A 14,930-nucleotide genomic window follows, 5' to 3' on the forward strand; every position below is an offset into this window, starting at 1 on the left:
CATCACTCCCAGCTAGTTTCTGTGTTTTTGGTAGAGATGGGGTTTCATCATGTTGGCCAGGCTGGGTAGAATTCTTTTTTTTTTTTTTTTTTTTTTTGAGATGGAGTCTTGCTCTGTAGCCCAGGCTGGAGTGCAGTGGCACGATCTCGGCTCACTGCAAGCCCTGCCTCCCAGGTTCACGCCATTCTCCTGCCTCAGCCTCCCAAGTAGCTGGGACTATAGGCGCCCGCCACCATGCCTGGCTAATTTTTTTTGTATTTTTAGTAGAGACGGGGTTTCACCATGTTATCCAGGATGGTCTCGATCTGCTGACCTCGTGATCCACCCGCCTCAGCCTCCCAAAGTGCTGAGATTACAGGCGTGACCCACTGCCCGGCCCAGGCTGGCTAGAATTCTTAAGGCACTGTCTCTTAACTTGTACTTATACTAGAAACCCAAAACTCTACCCTCGACAACTAGTCAAAATAGGGGACCTAAGGAAGTCAAGTGATGGAATCTTGGCCTGGCTGTGGCTAACAGTAGATCCAGAAGGACCCATACTGTGGTTATTTCTCCAGTCCCAGATGTGTAGTAGTAATATATATCTTTTAATAACAATCTTTATTTTGGTTTCCTGATCCATGGAGGGATTGCTATTATGGTAGAAAGTGCTACACAGCAGCTTAGGTCTGCTTTCTACCACTCCTCATTAAGATAGTAAAGGAAAAGCAGGACTATATCCCTGAGGAAATTGCAGAGATTGGCCAGGCACAGTGGCTCATGCCTGCAACCCCAGCACTTAGGGGGGCCAAGGCAGGAGGATTGATTGACCCCAGGAGTTTGAGACCAGCCTATATAACATGGCAAGACTCCATTTCTACAAAACATAAAAAAGCAACATAGAAAAACCAAAAGAATTGCAGAGATTAGTGCCACCATGTTGCCATAGTGATTCATACCACATTCCCATTTAAATTTCCTGTGGCCACCAGATGCATCATGGAGAATGACAGTATAAAAACCAGATGGCTAGTGAAGAATGACAGTGGACTGCAAACTTTAATTAGGTAGGGATGCCAATTATGGTTGCTGTTCTAGGTGTGGTATCTTCTTTGGAAGAAATACACATGTTGACATGATACTGATCTGATATTGATCTGGAAATGTCCCCCCACCCCCATTCTAATTATAAGGAGAATCAGACTACGTTTAAATAGGAGGGATAACAGTAAGTCCTTACTGTCTTGTCTCTGGCTACATCAACTCTCCTGTTCTCTATATGGTATGAAGGGACCTGGAAGGTCTTGTTATTCCATAGAACATGACACTGATTTATTAGAGTAATGAAATTATATTAAATGAAACTGATGAGCAGAAGTAGGCAGCATTCTACATGCTTTGGTAAGACATATGCATGCTAGAGGTGCAAGATGAACCTTGAAAAACTTCCAGGACTTGCCATAGGTTTCTAGGGGTCCAATGGCCAGAGATATGTTAGGATATCCACAACATCCATACTTTTTTCTCTTCCATTAACTGGTCAGAGGGAACTCCTTATGATGACAGTTTATGTGGGTTGAGGGAGAAGTGCTGAAGGAGTAGAGGCAGGTACTATAGGAGTCTGAGTCACCTGCTCATTCATGGTTCCAGTCCCATATGTAGTGCACTGCTCCTGTGTTCATCCAGTTGTACAGTTTGGTGAATCAAATAACAATTCATGACAGGCAGTTTGATTCATGCAGTCACTTGATGTCCGATGGTCAGGTGTTACATCTCTTCCAGGTACTAGTAGCAAGTCAAGAGGTGCTTTTCAAAAAAAAAAAAAAAAAAAAAAAAAATGAAACAAAACCATGGCTAAGGAAGATATGGCCTTACTCCTAAACCTTAAGGGTCTATGTTGTAATTCTTGCACTGAAACTTGCCAGAGGCTTCATATAACATCTCTCCTACATTAACTTCTAATACCATTGGGTCTACAGGATCATAAAGCCTAAGTCTGGGCCCTACCCCACTCAAAACTGGTAATTTTTTTTGAGATGGAGTCTTGTTCTGTTGCCCACACTGGAGTGCAGTGGCAAGATCTCGGCTCACTGCAACCTCTGCCTCCCAGGTTCAACCAATTCTCCTGCCTCAGCCTCCTGAGTAGCTGGGATTACAAGCATGCACCACCACTTCCAGCTAATTTTTGTATTTTTAGTAGAGACGGGGTTTCACCACGTTGGCCAGGCTGGTCTTGAGCTCCTGACCTCAGGTGATCCGCCCACCTCAGCCTCCCAAAGTGCTGGGATTACAGGTGTGAGCCACCACGCCTGGCCAAAACTGGTAGTCTTATAGTTACAGTTAAGCCTCTAAGAACAGCTTACCCAATTGTACTATGTTTTGTTGTCTCCAAATCTAAAGACGCCTGCCACATATTTTGCCTTTTCCTTTGTTGTGATAGTGGAAAATATAACTTGTCACTAACAAGTGCCTTTAAACAGGGGTGTTTGTTTGGTTTTGGTCTAGCTTTTCTAGTAGTTCACAGCAGAAGTATGATCAAAACCACGAGTTCTTAATTATCAGAAGTGAAACTCGAGGTTTTGTTTTGTTTTGTTTTGTTTTGTTTTTGAGACAGGCTTTCTGTCGCTCAGGCTGGAGTGCACTGGCCTCATCATAGCTCACTGCAGTTTTGAACTCCTGGCCTCAATTGATTCTCCCACCTCAGCCTCCTTGAGTAGCTGAGATTACAGGCATGCACCACCATGCCCAGAGTTTTTTTGTTTTTTGTTTTGGTAGAAACAGGGTCTCACTGTGTTGCCCAGGCTGGTCTCAAACTCCTGGTCTCAAGTGATTCTCCTGCTTTGGCATCCCAAAGCAATGGGATTACAGGCATGAGGCACCTCACCCAGCAAAGAGGACTCTTTTTTTTTTTTTTTTTTTAATACCAAAAGCTTTACTCCCTCAGTCAAAATATACAAGGTAGTTGTTGTGGATATATGTAGTCTATAGATAATGCTTGGTACATAAATATCTAGATCTACGGCAATAACTGTTACTTAGGGACTTGAAACTCAAAGAAGGTTAACACTGCTAAAAGCAAAGGCATACTCTTAGAAAAGTAAAAGTATGTTCAAAAGAATATGAGGATCACAGTTGAATATAGAGATATCCTGTAAAAAGCAGAGATAAAGTTTTTCTCCTCTATACAATAGGAAACCATTGAAAAGGTCTTTATTGTGCTACATTATAATGAAACCTGTGTTTAATTTAATGGTGATGTGGTTTGTAGTCTCCAGACTACAAGATAGTCTGGAGAAGGAAAAGTAGAGTCAGAGAAGCCGACTATGAATTTACAGTAATGGACCAAATATGAGTTGAGAGGCATCATAGTGTGACGAAAAGAATGTTGACATTAGAATCATAGGACTGGTAATAATCACTGATCCTGTCACCTTGGGCAAGTCATTTAACCTGTCTGATTCTGCATCCTTATTTATATGTCACTCACCTTGTAGTGACCTTGTAGGCCCTCAATAAATACTTGAGTGATGAAATGTTAATCACTTCTGCTTAACTCAGAGTGATTATATAATGATGAAAATATTTTAAAATGTATAAACTGTTATACAATTTAAGGTGTAATATGCATTGAAGGCCTAAATAAGTAGAAAGGGACACTCATAAGGAAAGGGAAGGGTGAAAGACAAAGATGACTCCATTATACTGAATCTTAGTCGTGGTAACTGGAAAAATATATTCACTTAAGTAGACTGGTTAAGAGAGTAACTGAGTTTTGGAAATCTGGACAAGGTTAGGGAAAAAATAGTGATTTGTTTAAATAGTCAAGATGTTCGGCAGTAACTAAAAACTGAACAACTAAGTTACCATTAATATATGTAATAGCTTTCTATTACGTATATTAGTTTCATATATTCTTAGGTATTTTTCATATGAGAATATTCTGTCTCCTCCATAAAACTTTATGTTCTTAGAAAAAGAGGTTATCTCCTGGGGAATTTGTATTCCCTCCTCATTTAAAAATAAACCACTTGTATCCACTAAAGTTCCATCTGTTCTGTCCAATTTATGGGTAAACAAATTACATAGGGCATTGACTGGTTTCAAGATTATTTGTTAGGTCCTTTGGTCCTTCCAGTTTTAATACCAAATTGCTATACTTTTTAAGGGTCTTGTTCTGTCACCCAGACTGGAGTGCAGTGGCACGATCTCAGCTCACTGCAGCAAACTCTGCCTCCTGGGTTCAAGCGATTCTCCTGCCTCAGCATCCCGAGTAGCTGGGACTACAGGCGCTTGCCACTGTGCCCGGCTAATTTTTGTACCAAACTGCTATACTTTTAAAAAAATTGATATATAATAGTTTACATATTTATGACGTATATGGGCTATTTTGTTACCTTGACTGGGGTATCCATCACCTCGAATATTTCTCATTTCTAAGTGCTGGGAACATTTCAAGTCTTCTCTCCTAGCTATTTTAAAATACAAAAAGCATTCATTGTTACTAACTATAGTTACCCTACTCTGCTATTAAACATTCTTTTGTTCCATATCTCACTGTATGTTTGTAGCCATTCACCAACCTCTCTTCATCCCCCCTCCCACCCAGACACCTTTCCCAGCTTCTGGTAACCATCATTCTACTCTCTGCCTCCGTGAGATCAACATGTTTAGCTTCCACATGAGTGAGAGAAGATGTGATATTTGTCATTCTGTGTCTGGCTTATTTCACTTAACAGAATAATCTCCAGTACCTTCCACGTTTCTGCAGAGGAAATGATTTCATTCTTTTTTGTGGCCGAATAGTATTCATTGTGCATAGGTAACACATTTTCTTTATCCATTCATCTGTTGATGGACACTTAAGCTGATTCTGTTCTTTGCTACTGTGAATAGTGCCGCATTGAACTGATTTCTTTTCCTTTGAATAAATACCCATTAGTGGGACTGACAGATCATATGGCAGTTCTTTTAGTTTTTTGAGAAATACTGTGTTTCCATAGAGGCTGTACTAATTTACAATCCCACTGACAGTATAAAAGAATTTCTTCTGCATCCTTACCAGCATCTGTTATTTTCTGTCTTTTTAGTCATAACCACTCTGTCATAGGTGATACCTTATTGTGGTTTTCATTTGCATCTTTCTGATGATTAGTGATATTAAGCATTTTTCATATACTTATTGGGCATTTGTGTCTTCTGAGAAATGTCTATTCACATCCTTTGCCCACTTTTAATGGGGTTTTTTTTTTTACTTTTAAGTTCCTTGTATACTCTCAACATTAGTCCCTTGTTGGATTAATAGTTTGTAAATATTTTCTTCCATACAACAGGTTATCTCTTCACTCTGCTGTTTCCTTTGCTGAGCTTTTTAGTTTAATACAGTCCAATTTGGCTATTTTTTTCTTTGCTGTTTATGCTTTTGAGGTCTTAGCCATAAAATCTTTGCCTAGACCCAATGTCCTGAAATGGTTTTCCTGTTTTCTTCTAGTAGTTTTATAGCTTCAGGTCTTACATTTATGTCTGAACTGTTCTTTATGTGCATCACTCTAAACAGTTTTTACTGCTAGTACCTTGTAAAGCATAAAGCAAATGCCTTATTCAAAATCATATGAGGCCGGGTCCTGTAGCTCATACTGTAATCGTGGCACTTTGGGAAGCCGAGGCGGGCAGGTTGCTTGATCCCAGGAGTTCAAGACAAGCCTGGGCAATATGGCGAAACCCTGTTTCTACAAAAGATAAAAAAAAAAAAATTATCTGGGTGTGGTGGCAAGCAGCTGTAGTCCTAGCTCCTTGGTGGTGGTGGCTGAGGTGGGAGGATCACTTGAGCCTGGGAGGTTGAGGCTGTAGTGAGCCATGATAGTGCCACTGCATTCCAGCCTAGGTGACAGAGTGAGACCCTGTCTCAAAAAAGTAAGAAAGAAGAAGAAAGTCATATGATATATTTCTTTCTTTTACATTTTAAATGTATATGCCTTTCATTTAGACCCTAAAGTGTAAGACAGTTTCTATTCCATTTGAAATCCTTAGTCAGTTTCTCCTAATTTTAAAAAAATTTAATTGTAATAGCCATTCAACCTTAGCTGTAGATTTATCTTTTATACTAAGAATTTCCCTTCCCTCCCTCTCCCTGCAAGTTTATTTGGTTTTCTCTGGACTGCTATAGTATTTTACTGAATCTGTTTGGGAACTTAAATTCCTAACAACATCCAGAAGCTTCAGTAACTCTGGACAAAAAGAGCTTCATCCCTTAAAAAGCTGATTTGGGGGTCAGAAGAAACTCTCCTCTTGTATCATCTTTTGCTCCCTCACATGAATAGAATTTTGGTTAGATAGAGCTATTTGCCTTTCCTTTTCTTTTTTTTTTTTTTTTGCCCAGCAGAGTTTTGTTTAGCATCCTTTCTAGTTCTACTTCAAATGTAATATTTTATGCCTTTACTTGAGACCACAGAACTACTGTATTAGTATCCCCCCTTATCCAGTAGTCAGACTTTACCTTTCTCTACCTTAGAGAATTTGGAAATAAGGAAAACATTGAACACCAAGAAAACTAGGTGTTACAAGCTTTATTCTGTAACAAAAATATTTCTTTTTGAGAGTTAAGTGTTTCACAAAGGTAAACTCTCCATCTAACTGATGCCTCGATTATTCATTACTGACAGAAGTCAGTCAACTTGAAGGGTCATGTCATCACAAGTGTGCTGGTAAAGTTTAACAACAGGCAGAGATCTGATCTGTGGTGTTTGCAAATTTCCCTGGGGAAAGTACTCCTATGTGGTACTGTGTCATGTTCCAAAGAACATCACTGAACACAGAGCTGGGAAGAGGTGCACACTATCAAACTGTAATACTTCCACCATGCAGATACAATAGACATAACCACAAAAACACAGAACATGGTAAAAGGTATAGCATACCTCAGAGATACTGTGGGTTTAGTTCGCGTGAATTTTTCCATTTCCTAGTGCATATGAAAGTTATGTTTACACTATATTAAATGTGCAATAGCATTATGTCTGAAACAAGTGTACACATTTTTTTTTGAGACAGAGTCTTGCTCTGTCACCAGGTTGGAGTACAGTGGCAAGATCACGGCTCACAGCAGCCTCAACCTCCCAGGTTCCAGCAATCCTCCCACCTCGGCCTCCCAAATAGCTGAGACTACAGCTATTTTAGAAAATTTTCGAAAAATATATATATATTTTTTGAGACGGAGTCTCACCCTGTCGCCCAGGCTCGAGTGCAGTGGTGCGATCTCGGCTCACTGCAAGCTCTGCCTGCCGGGTTCACACCATTCTTCTGCCTCAGCCTCTCCCGAGTAGCTGGGACTACAGGTGCCCGCCACCACGCCTGGCTAATTTTTTTGTATTTTTAATAGAGATGGGGTTTCACCGTGTTAGCCAGGATGGTCTCGATCTCCTGACCTCGTGATCTGCCCACCTTGGCCTCCCAAAGTTCTGGGATTACAGGCGTGAGCCACTGCGCCCGGCCGAAACATTTTTTGTAGAGATAGGATCACTGTGTTGCCTAAGCTTGTCTCAAACTCCTGGGCGGAAGCAATCCTCCCACCTCAGCCTCCCAAAATGCTGGGATTACAGGCATAAGCCATTGAACCTGGCCTGTGTACATACTTTAATTAAAATATACTTTATTGCTAAAACATACTAACAAAGTGGGCACATGCTGTTGGAAAAATGGCACCACAAACTTGCACAATATGGGCTGCCACAAACTTGCAATTTGTAAAATATACCATATCCATGAAATTCAATAAAATGAGGTATGTCTGTAGTAAAATAACTAGGAAGTGAGTTTTGAGTATTTATTATTGAGCTTTATTTAACAGATTTTAATATAATTGTCAGTTTCTATAATTAATTTTTAATAATGGCTGTGTTTAACAATCAGCCTGCAAAATTCCTAAAATTTTTAAATTGACCCTTGTAAGCTGTTACAAGCCAGTTCTATCACACTACTGCCTATACTCTTAATTGTGGAAGTGACTTAGGGACTAGTCAATATGAGTTGAGGTGGTTCTGCTAGCTAATAATTTAAAAAATAGACATAGTATGACTGCTCTTTTAGAATCTGTCTAGCAGGTTTCACCCAAAAACCCACAAAAAAAAACTTGACCTAATACTCAGATTTATATAGTGAAACCTTAAATTTTGCTATCTCGCAAAGTAAAGTTTGTCATGCTTTTTCATATTCCTCCAGGTATGTGTTACCTTGTTATGACTTTATTAGTTAAAAAACATTTAAGGCCACTCCCATATGTGTCACCTATAAATAAATACTGACAAAAGGAATACAATGAACAATGGGGAAAAATACAGACAGGCATTTCAGCAAAGAAGATATGTGGATGACAAAGAAGCACATGAAAAAATGCCAATATCATTAGTCACTAGGAAAATGCAAATTAAAATGGCAATGAAATACCACTACACACCTATTACAATGGCTAAAATTGAAAAGACTAATCCTAACCAGTCAGGAGAAATTGGAACACTCATACATAGCTGTGGGACCATAAAGTGGTAAAAAACACTTGGGACAGTTTGGCAGTTTCTTAAAAAGTTGAACACATATCTACCATATGATCTAGCTATTCCACTCCTAAGCTACTTAAGAGAAATGAAAACATATGTCCATATAAACACTGTACAGAATGTTCATAGTAGCCCTATTTGTAATAAGACAAAAATTGCAAGAGGCTGGGCGGAGTGCCTCACTCTTGTAATCCCAGCACTTTGGGAGGCCGAGCTGAGCGGATCACCTGAGGTCAGGAGTTCGAGACCAGCCTGGCCAACATGGTGAAACCCCGTCTCTACTAAAAAATAAAAAAATTAGCCGGCGTGGTGGCGGGCGCCTATAGTCCCAGCTACTCAGGAGGCTGAGACAGGAGAATCATTTGAACCCAGAAGGCAGAGGTTACAGTAAGCCAAGATTGCACCACTGCACTCCAGCCTGGGTGACAGAGTGAGACTCAGTCTCAAAAAAAAAAACTGGAAACAAACCAAATGTCCACTGACTGATGAATGGATAAATTGTGGCAAATACATACAATGGAATATTACTTAGCAATAAAAGATAATGAACTACTGAGAGACAACAATATAGGTAAGTCTCAAAATAATTATGCTAAGTGAAAAAAGGCAGACAAGAAGGTGTATTGTGATTCAACTTCAATAAAGTTGTAGAAAATGCAAACTAATCTACCGTGACAAAAAACAGATCAGAGGTGTCCGGTGGGTAAGAAGACAGAGGGGTGGGGGAAGAACAAGAGAAAGGATTTATAAAAGAGTGTAAGGAAACTTGTGGTGAAGTTCATTATCTTGATTTTGGTGAGCTTCATGGGTATATACATATATGTCAGCTTATCAAACTGTTTAGGTATGTATAATTTATTGTATGTCAATTATATTTCAATAAAGCTGTTAAAAATATAACAGTGTAGCTGTGGTCTAAGTGGTAGAGATGAGAAAAAGGTAAGTGCTTTATGCTAGACAACATAGTTCCTTTCTTTCAGGGTTAAACTGAAATAGGTTCTTTGGGCAGCCAACGAGCACATATCTCTGGCTTACACTGAGATGTCAGGCAACTGAAATTCTCATGTTTTTATTACATGTCTGCTGGTAAGCCACTCCTCTGAGTGCCTGTCTTTATATGTTTATCTCTAATATACTTCATATTATAGTCATCCTCCAGTATCCATGAGGGATTGTTTCCAGAACCACTCTCAGATACCAAAATCCAAGGATGCTTAAATCCATTATATAAAATGCCATAATATTTGCATATAACTTATACACATCCTCCTTAGATTGCTTATAATACTTAGTACAATGTAAACACGCTGTAAATATACTGTATTGTTTAGGGAACAGTAACAAGAAAAAAGTATGTATGTTCTGAAAATATGCAATTAAAAATGTGTATTTTGGATCTGTGGTTGGTTGAATCCATGGATGTGGAACTCACAGATCTGGAGGGCTGAGTGTATTTGCTTTACGTGTTACTATTACTCATAATTAGGCTTCCTCATTATAATTTAAAATATTTTATATTCGTTAGACTGGTGGTTCTGGAGACTGTGATAAGTGAACACTAAGGATACCCACAGAGCCATCATGGTATCCTGAGAGAGTGGGGATTGGAGATGGATGGAAAAGGGGAAAGAATCTGAGTGGGCAAGTTCAAAAATTAGCCAGGCCTAGTGGCATATGCCTGTAGTCCCGGCTACTCAGGAGGCTGAGGTGGGAGGGCTGCTTGAGCCCTGGAGGCAGAGGCTTCAGTGAGCCAAGATGGTGCCACTGCACTCCAACTTGGGTAACAGAGAGACCCTGTCTCAAAACAAACAAAAGACAAGACAAAAAAAATTAGTTGAGCTTTTTTTTTTTTTTTTTCCAGACAGGGTCTCACTCTGTCATCCAGGCTGGAGGGCAGTGGCCTGATCACAGCTCACTATAGCCTTGACCTCCTGGGCCCAAGTAATCCTCCCACCTCAGCCTCCCTAGTATCTGGGACTACTGGTGCACACCACCACGCCATGCTGATTTTTTATTTTCTGTACAGACAGGGTTTTGCCATGTTGCCCAAGATGGTCTCTAACTCCTGGGTTTAAGCAATCCACCCTGCCTTGGCCTCCCAAAGTGCTGGGATTACAGCTATGTACCACCATACCCGGCCCTCAATCTTGTGACTTTTTCTATTGGGTCTAATTTGTTAGGTAGGGGTTGGGGCCTGAAGTGGTGGTAGGAGGGAAACCAGGATCAAATGAGAGTTTTTTAACCCTTTACCCATGGATTCCCTGCTAGCTGCCTGCTTATAATCATATATAAACACTAAAGTCATACTTGTAGAAATAAAAGCCCTTATGAAAACTTAACAGGGTGTATATCTGTTTTAGGAACAAAAGTATAAGAAAAGTTGAATCTTGTGAAACTGCTCTTCTCCGTAGAAAAGGGGGGAAAAGAAAGCTTACTGGTTTCTGTCAGGAAGCAATTGATAATGGCAGTGGAGAGGAATGTAAATTAATGGATCTGGCACCAGAAAAGTATCCCAGCACTAACCCAAAACATACAGTGACACTCAAGAAGGCTGAATGTACGGATTCCTTAACCACCATTCTCCAACTTTCCAAAGCTTTCATCCAACCACTCAACATGATTTACCCTCAGTCAATTCTTCCTATTCAGCTTCAGTACTTGCCCTGAGCCACAGGAATTCTGGTGGGCAGAGGGGTAGGTCGGTCCTCCTGTATCAATTTGGAATTCTATGGAGCATTTTCTCATAGGTGTAATATATACAGGGAGGGTGGGTTTTAAAGCCTTTTGTGGATTGACCTGCAGGCACAACTACTTTTCTATAAGAAATTATGTCTTGAGATCCAGAATGAGAATGAATCTTAAAATGCTTCTAACTCTTTAAAGCCCTTTTACTTCCATTTCAGAATCAGGTTTATTAATTTATCTGTTCTACCTGCCTAGCATTTCTTGACTCGAAAGTCACAAGGTCAAACTCAACAAATTCCACTTTAGGTATGTGACAAAAGGATTTTTATAATCTCTATATCAAACTAAATTCTTTCAATTCTCCACATGAACTTTTTTCCATTTTGTGATTTTAGTAATCTATAATTACTGTAAGCACAGTCCCAGTCACCTTGATACCCACTTATACTAAGTACTGCCATGTGATTTTAGAACCTGTGTTTTATTTAGGTTTATGATCTTGTTGGCAACACGTAATCGTATTTTGTCTGAGGCAGATGGAACAGAAATAGATAATGAATTCTTTCTTCTGGCCACATGAAAGCCAAATGATATCAGTCAAAGAATGAACAAAAGTCTCCCAAAGGTTCTAGTAAAGTGGTAGGAGAACTGAGACACGGATCACAGCAGTTAGTACAGACATGGCCAAATTTAAAAGAAATGAAATTGTGGCAGTTAGTCCTACATTTGAGTTTCAAGAAGATTTGATTTGCAAAAAAAAAAAAAAAATGTAGCACGTGTTTCCAATGTTATGTAAACTTTAGTTTCATAGTTCTTTAAGAGCTAAAAACATAGGAAGTTCATATTGTTGTTTCAAGTTATTTTATTAGAATATCATATTTTATTGTCTTTTTTCTATAAACTTTTTTTTTTTTTTGAGACAGGGTCTCACTCTGTCACCTAGGCTAGAGTGCAATGGTGCGACATGGCTCACTGCAGCCTTGACCTTCTGGGCTCAAGGGATCCTCCCACGTCAGCCTCCAGAGTAGCTGGGACCACAGGCACATGCCACTATGCCTAATTTTTTTGTAGAGACACAGTTTCATCATGTTGCACAGGCTGATCTCAAACTCTTGGACTCAAGCGATCCTCCTGCTTTGGCCTCCCAAAGTGCTGGAATTACAGGCATAAGCCACTGTGCCTGGCTTGATTTTATTGTAACATTCTAATAAAAGTAACTGGAAGGAGCATTCCTCCCCCCCAAAATGTTTTTTAGGCAAACTTGACCCAGTAAATAAACTAAATTTACTTCCTGTACTGAGAATCCCCCCCAAAATATTTTTTAGGCAAGCTTGACCCAGTAAGTAAACTAGGTTTACTTCCTATACTCTCTCTTATTAGTGCAACTATTTCAGATCTTTCTCACATTTCCTCAGGATTATTTCATTAACATCCTGTTTTTCTTACCTCTAGTCTCCATCCCAATACATACTTTGGGCACATGCATCAACACTGCTATCACAGTTACCTTTTTGCCATCAAATCTGATCAGGCCATTTTTGTTAAAAATTCAATTCCTCCATCCCATCCCATCCCCTTCAAAATAAAAGGCCCTCAAGATCTCCAGTCATGTCTTTCAAATCTATCTTGTCTCCTCATCTTCTCTGTCTTCTCATTCTCTCCTTGCCGCTCCCCCCGCCACCTCAACCTCCCAATACTGCAGCCAAAGTTTTTCTAGTTTCAAAAACTTATCAAGTCATCTCTGAGACTTTGCATGCTGTTTCCTCTGCCTAGGAGCCTCCCTCACAATTTTTTTCCAACTTTGCCTTGCTCCCTTTTTTTCGTTTGTTTTAATACAAACGAATGTCTTCCTCAGAGAAACTTTCCCTGACCACCCCCAGCTGAGTTCAGTACATTAATAGTGCTCTGTGCACACATTTATGTCACTGAACCCACTCTATGATGTTGTCTGATGCTTACTGGTCTCCTCAAAAGACTTTCTTAAAGATGACATCTGTGTCTTTTATGTATCTTCAGTGTCTAGCACCTAATAGTAATTCGATGTTTTTTAAATAAATAGAAAACTAGGAGTGATTCTATCAACAGATCTCTACTACATTAACATTCTTTGTCCTAAACCTGAAAGACTCTCACTTGCCTATTCAGACCTAAGTATCACTGATTGACAAACTGAATGGCAGTCTCTTTATCGTGCCTCACCCTACACCAAAAGCAGTATTACAAATATATATTTTTTTAACCTGTGTTTATAAGTAAACAAGCTTTTTGGAAGAAGACAGAATGCACTATTCTGGTCATTTCATATAAATAGAATCAAACAGTATGTGGCCTTTTGTGTCTGGCTCTTTCACTTGACAGAATGTTTTAAGGCTTCAAGATACATTTTGTAACATGTATTAGTACTTTGTTCCTTATAATAATAATTATATTCCATTATACACATATATCACATCTTCTTTACCCATTCATCAGCTGATGGACATTTGAGTTGTTTCTACTAAAAAGTAGAATAGCCCTACTCTGAACATTTGTGTATATATATAAGTTTTTGTGTGGAAAAATGCTCTATTTTTATCTCAAAGATTTGTGCATGGTTCATTACATGCCAAAAGCCTTATTAAGGCCAAAATGATATCTTAGCATGAAATAAAGTACAGTTTCTTAAACCATATTAATTTGACTTAATGAGATTCTGAATTAAGTATAGAAATTAATTTGATTTTTGTGCAAGCAAGGTAAAATAACATTTGGTTGACCTGGGCTCCCAAATTACTTGGTCCAGGCAGAATATGTAAATGAGCATTCTGAATATAAAATCTGGACCGTAGCATTTACAATTTAATAAAATGGTATACACTGTACTAGAGCCAGTGTCTTTGGCAAGTTATAATATTCTGTAACAAAGGTAAAGATACATGAAAACATAGATACAATATTAAGTATATATATATATATAAAATCTGTTAATTATGTTTATTCATCAGTACATTCTAATTAACCCCTTACTCAAGTCATTATAATAACGTGGCCTCACTGAAAAATTCATGTAATATTAAGACCCTGGCACACCACCATTATTCAGATTAGTAGATTAATTGCCCATTTACTAGTAATTTTCTCTGAGACAGGGTCTCGCTCTGTCACAGGCTTGAGTATAGTGGCACAATCACAGCTCACTGCAGCCTCAACCTCACAGGCTCAGGCAATCCTCCCACCTCAGCCTCCCAAGTAGCTGGGACCATAGGCATGTACCACCATGCTCGGCTAATTGTTTTATTATTTTGTAGAGATCGGGTCACCCTATGTTATCCAGGCTGGTCTCAAACTCCTGGGCTCAAGTGATTGTTCCACCCTGGCCTCACAAAGTGCTGGGATTACAGGCATGAGCCACCAGCCCAGCTTTAATTTTCTTGATCCTTTATATTTTCTCATGTTTTATGTCAATTCATGCAAGATAATCTGATCTACTATATTTACAAAGTTTTTAGGACTTCAAAATAGTATTTATTAAGGAAGGGATTTTGTTAATTAAATTTTCAACATTTTTGTACCTTTATTAATTTCTAAATGTAAATTTTTCAGTATTTACAGCCATAATTTTTTTCTTTTTAGCATATTTCCGACTGCAATATAAAAAACATGATTATTTTCCTTTCTTGTTTCAAATGAGGACATTTCTACCATTGTAATTCAAGTAAGTTAAATGAATGCAAATGT

General features: G+C 39.0%; 1 protein-coding gene, 1 long non-coding RNA gene and 1 pseudogene across 3 annotated transcripts in view; 2 read left to right on the top strand and 1 right to left on the bottom strand.

The window, feature by feature from the left end:
* The window catches only part of UBE2D3 (ubiquitin conjugating enzyme E2 D3), a 73,640-nt gene that overhangs the window by 22,668 nt on the left and 36,042 nt on the right, over positions 1–14,930 (top strand). The gene's annotated exons all lie outside the window — the stretch shown is intronic.
* Positions 1–14,930, bottom strand: part of LOC116483104 (uncharacterized) — a 37,682-nt gene that overhangs the window by 20,699 nt on the left and 2,053 nt on the right. For both annotated transcript variants that reach the window (XR_009211377.1, XR_009211376.1), the window contains exons 3-5: positions 5,550–5,705; positions 4,374–4,448; positions 1,610–1,785 (exon numbers count right to left, since the gene is read on the bottom strand). This is a non-coding gene — a long non-coding RNA (uncharacterized LOC116483104). The remainder of the gene's footprint in view (positions 1–1,609; positions 1,786–4,373; positions 4,449–5,549; positions 5,706–14,930) is intronic.
* LOC116477598 (U7 small nuclear RNA) lies at positions 8,042–8,094 on the top strand (annotated as a pseudogene).

The sequence above is a fragment of the Hylobates moloch genome, unplaced genomic scaffold (genome assembly GCF_009828535.3).
Source record: "Hylobates moloch isolate HMO894 unplaced genomic scaffold, HMol_V3 SCAFFOLD_2, whole genome shotgun sequence".
NCBI classification, from domain to species: Eukaryota; Metazoa; Chordata; class Mammalia; order Primates; family Hylobatidae; genus Hylobates; species Hylobates moloch.